A 5,580-nucleotide genomic window follows, 5' to 3' on the forward strand; every position below is an offset into this window, starting at 1 on the left:
AGGCGAGGTAAAAAGGAAATTCTGCACTAGTGTGGGTCGGGCCGGATTCAAATTTTTTTGACACGCTAAAAAGTGAGTCGGGTTGGGTTGACTCACTAAATCATCAACCCATGGTGGGTTGAGCCGGGTCAGGTCGGATTACCCCTTTTGACAACTCTAATTTTTATAATATTTTAGATAATGAAAAAGGCGAGCTTTAAAAGATAATTTGTTTTTATTAGAAGCAGTGTTTTACATATTATCGCTGTCCTGAAGTGTTTTAAACTAGACCGATTTTCATGTTACTTTTTTAAATTACAAAAAGAGTAAAAGAAAATTTTTATGTACAACTCTTAATTTTTTATCCTTATTTCATAATTAATAAAAAATAATCTTTTTATTCTTAAAATTGATTTATGTTAAATTATTTAATATTGTAAAGTAAAGGTATAATTTTATTAATGAATAAAAATTAAAGTGTCTAAAAATAAAAATCGGTGATAATAGGAAAAAACTTTCTCCACCACCCCTTACCATGTTGTTAAAAAACAAGTACCAATCCACAATTTAAATAAGAAAAAAAATTACATTATAAAAATACACCAATTCAATTACTTAATTTAATAATTTATAATAATAAATTTCTTTTAATTAAATTATTCACTACAAGAAAAATCATTATTATCGACGGTCAAAATTCGTCGGTAATAGTCAAAATCCGTTGCTAAATCAACATTACCGACGGATCATCGACGGTCAAAAATTCGTCACTAAAATGCTTGTCTGTAAAATTTTACCGACAGAAATCATGTTCTGTCGGTAATTACCGACGGAAAAATCCGTCGATAAATTCCGTCGGTAATTACCGACGGAAAATATCCGTAGGTAATTACCGACCTAAATATCCGTCGGTAATTACCAAAAATCCGTCGGTAAATTAATTACACTATTCATCTTCTTCCTCCTCCCTCTTTCAATTTTTTTTTTCGTTAATTCTCGCTTCTTTTTAATTACCAAAAATCCGTCGTTAATTCTCGCTTCTTTTTACCGACGGATAAATCCGTCGGTAATTTAAATTAGGACAAAAAATTTCCCGCTTTTTTTACCGACGGATTTTTCCGTCGGTAAATCCGTCGGTAATTCAAATTTGGGCGGGAAATTTTTCGCTTCTTTTACCGACGGAAAAATCCGTCGGTAAATTTGTCGGTAAAAAAAATTTGAATTATCGACGGATTTTACCGACAGATTTTTCTGTCGGTAAATGAAATTTTTTTTACCGACGGAAAAATCCGTCGGTAATTAAAATTTGAGAATCCGTCGGTAAAATCCGTCGGTAATTCAAATTTACCGACAGAGGTATATCCGTCGGTAAAATTCCGTCGGTAATTTCAATTTTTTTTGTAGTGATTAAATGTTTATTTTTTGGTAGCGTCAAAATATCACCGGTCTTTGTGTAGTCCAAAGCCTCAATAAACATCTCTTTTGTTTTTGTTTTTCTTTCTCTTGATAGTTCAAACTTCTCTTCTTTATCTCCATTGAACGTTAAATCATTTTATACATGAATAAAACAAGGCATATTGTGGTTTTATGAATATTTTCGCTACAAATCACAGCTAGTTTTGTATGTAACTAGTTACAACATTCCATAACTCCGAATTTTGCCGTTTTCACCTGAACGTGATTGCGTGTGTTCGTTGGAACATTCATCCCAATGTTCATCACTGACACATCACAAATCACAAAAGTTATGAACGACACATAAAAATATAACACAAGAGGCAAATAAATACGTGAAACCAAAGTGTGTTAGGCTTCAAGCATCAAACTAAACTCTCACTTAGCTATGGCTGCGAGTGGATGGAGAACCATTTTGTTTATGCTAATAATCAACACTGCAAACGTTCAACCTCACTCTTTCGATTACCCAAACTTCAGTTCAACTTATGCAAAGCAACTAAAGTTGGAAGGTAATGCTTCCACCTCAGGTTCTGTAATCCAACTCACAGTGAACGCAAAGGATCCAAAGAACAACGGGTCTGGAACAGTAGGAAGAGTGACATACCCAGAGAAGATAACTCTTTGGGACAAAACTTCAAATGAACAAAAAGACTTCACCACCAACTTTTCCTTTGTTGTTTCCTCCAATCATAGTATTTATGCAGATGGTTTAGCATTCTTCCTTGCAAGCCCAAATCTTCCATCCACAGACAACGAAAACCTAAGAGGGGGAGGCCTTGGTATAGGGCTTGTTGCTGGCTCAGAAAATCTCATTGAAACTGATTATCAATTTGTGGTAGTGGAGTTCGACACCTATTCAGACAACTGAGACCCAGATGGCGCTCATGTTGGTGTAAATATCAATGCTATGAAGTCTCAAATATACGAGACATGGTGGCCAAATATCACGCAAGGGGAAGTATGCAATTGTAGTATTGCATACAATTCTAGACAGAATATTTTGAATGTTTCTTTCACGGGATCCAAGTTAGGTGGTGGGAATGAAACTACTCAGCAACTTTCATACCACTTTAATATCAGAGATCAATTAACAAAGTCAGTTATCGTTGGCATATCAGCGCGACAAGAGGATATGCTGAGGAACATACCTTGCTCTCATGGTCATTTAGCACAAGTACAAGCCCATCACCAAGTGTGGTTAGTTCCACAACGAAAAGCAAGTTAATCAGTTCAATAATGTTGGAGGGAATTGTGATTGGTACAGTTTTGTTTTTAATTTTATTAGGGTTGGTGTATATTTTGTTAAGAAAGATGAACAAAGGAAAAGAAAAGCGCACTTGTCATCTGAGGATTGATGATGACTTCAACAAGAGAACTAAAGAGATTAACTTTCATGAATTGCCCGCTGCCACCAATGTTGCTATAAAGAAGATATCAGCAGGTTCACCACAGGGTTTGAAGGAATATGCAGCAGAAGTGACGATAGTTAGCCAATTGAGGCACAGGAATTTGATGAAACTCACGGGTTGGTGCCAGAAGAAGAATGACCTCTTCTTAATATACGAGTACATGTCTAATGGAAGCTTGGATTCTTGTCTTTTTGGTGGAGGGAAGTTCCTGTCATGGAAAATGAGGTACAATGTAGCTCTGGGCTTGGCATCAGCATTGCTTTACCTTCAGGAAGAATGGGAGAAATGTGTGGTTCATGGCGACATCAAATCAAGCAACATAATGCTAGACTCCAACTTCAATCCTAAGCTTGGGGACTTTGGCCAGGCAATGCTGGTAGATCATGATAAAGGCTCAGAAACCATGGGTTACATAGCTCCTGAATGCATGAACACAGGCCAGGCTCGAAAGGAATCTGATATATTCAGTTTTGGGATTGTTATGTTGGAGATAGCCACCGAAAGAAAAGGCATTCAGCATGAAGACATGGAAGGTGAAGTATCAGTGGTTGAGTGGGTATGGGGGCTATATGGATTGAGGAATGTCCTTGCAGCAGTGGATCCAAAGCTGGATGGGGAATTTGATGTGCAGCAAATGGAATGCTTACTGGTCGTTGGTCTTTGGTGTGCTAATCCAGATGTTGCATCCAGACCACCCATAAGGAAAGTGATGAAGGTGCTTAAGTTTGAAGCTTATTTGCCCATTCTCTCACAGCAGATCCCATGCAAGCCTCTTTCTGTCCAATAACTTGTCAGATATATCATTTTTCTTTTATAATGCTTTTCACCTAAAATAATGAAATGGTGTCCTTTTATTGTCATTTGTGCTTTCATTTATATAACTGTATGCATTTATGAAAATATACAAATATAAATGTATGTTAGTGTTAGCAAAAAAAAAACATAAACTTATTCCCTTCATGTATCGTTGTTCTATTCATGCAATTACAAATACAATTCATAGACTCACGTATTCTGACCGTTATACTCAAAACAAACAAAATACGATTATAAACGACCAACACATTAGTTACCTATAAGATTTCAATGACTAATACATTAACTACTCTTAAGACTCCAATAGTTAATTCATTAACTACCTATAAAATTCTAATGACAAATACATTAACTACTCTTAAGACTGCAATAATTAATTCATTAACCACCTGTAACACTTTAATGACTAATTCATTAACTATTTATAAGACTCCAACATAAACATAAATGTTTCTCTTATCCTTCGTCTCAGTTCCTCTATTCTTCATCATGGCTTCCCACATGCAATAATTCTTTTACTCCTTTCATGAATACTTGGGTTCTTCACTTTTTTCATGGCCAACTCCGTTTTCACTATGGTCTTTTTGTTCTTTACTCTCTCAATAGTTGACTTGATCTTCTTTTTGCATGACTTGTTCCTCTCTTTGCCCATTGTTCTTATCTTTGGTCGACTTGTTACTCTTTGTGTTCCTTGTTATATTAGTAGCCACACCTGTCTCCTCATCCATTTCAAGACGTCACTTCTCACCTTACATTCATTGGTGCAGTTTTGGCATTTTAACTCGCATTATAGGTCTCGATTGTCACTTAACCGAAGCATAAAATGGCACAGTGACAATTTTGCAATTTTTTCCAAGTTTTATGCCTCGGTTCAGAATATACCCAAAGCAGAAAAGGCCTTTATGCTTTAGTTCTAAGAAAACCGATGCCAAAAAGTGAGCCAGTATTTCAAAAATGTCACTAGGGTGATATTTGGCCTCAGGTGAAATTGAATCGATGCCAAAAAGGGTTTTCTACCTTCGTTAAAAGTTGAACCGAGGCCAAAATGTTGGCCAATATTTAAAAAATGCCACTAGGGTGATGTTTAGCCTCAGGTGAAATTGAACTGGTGCCAAAAAATGTTTTCAGCCTCAGTTAAAAATTCAACCGAGGCCATAAGTTTTTTTAGGGTTCAAAAACACGAATCCCTTTTCTTCTTCTTCTTCCTCGCGCCTGCAATTTTTCTCATCGCGCCTCAATCCTCACGCCTGTTATTGCTGTTGCGCTCCAGCCACTCATTCCACCACATGTTTGCTGCTCTGTCTACCTCACACTGCCATGTCGCACCGTTTGGTCTCCTTCTCCATAAACAATGCTACAATCCATGGTGCTGTTGTTCATGGTGTAGATTTGTGGTGAACGTGGTGGTTCTATCTTTGGTGACTTTTGCAAGACGAGATAGTGTACTCGTTGATGTGTGAAGGTGCAAGTGACGGAGGTTCCTAGGTGGCGTGGTGGTTTTCGGTGAATCAAAGATGGACAACAACTTCCATGGTGGTTCGAAAGTGGTGGAAGAACATAGGGTTGATTTTCTATCGCACCATATGACTTCAGTTCTTATAAGAACCGAGGCAGAATGTGGGGTTTCTGCTTCAGTTCACACTCGAGGCCAAAAGCTAAACCCATTTGGCCTCGTTCTAATATACTTCGATTCTGAAACCTGGGCAGAATGGCAAAAATAACCGCTGCCAAATTCCCTTCCTGCACTAGTGACTTACAATGCAGCTCTAACATCCTTTAGTGCACTTCTAGTGTACATAATATAGTTTCATAAGGGCAAAAGGGAAATTTAAAAATTAAATGGGTGCATGAAGAAAAATTAGGGTGCAAGAGAAAATAGTCTAATACTAATTGGTAGCGTAGATGACTATGATGCATA

General features: G+C 37.0%; 1 pseudogene; it reads left to right on the top strand.

Annotated features, from left to right (window-relative positions):
• Positions 1-1,822: 1,822 nt before the first annotated feature.
• On the top strand, positions 1,823-3,633 carry LOC114179120 (L-type lectin-domain containing receptor kinase IX.1-like; annotated as a pseudogene).
• The last annotated feature ends 1,947 nt before the right edge of the window (positions 3,634-5,580 follow it).

The sequence above is a fragment of the Vigna unguiculata genome, chromosome 3, assembly GCF_037176805.1.
Source record: "Vigna unguiculata cultivar grain cowpea cultivar isolate G323 ecotype 2 chromosome 3, ASM3717680v1, whole genome shotgun sequence".
Classification (NCBI taxonomy): domain Eukaryota; kingdom Viridiplantae; phylum Streptophyta; class Magnoliopsida; order Fabales; family Fabaceae; genus Vigna; species Vigna unguiculata.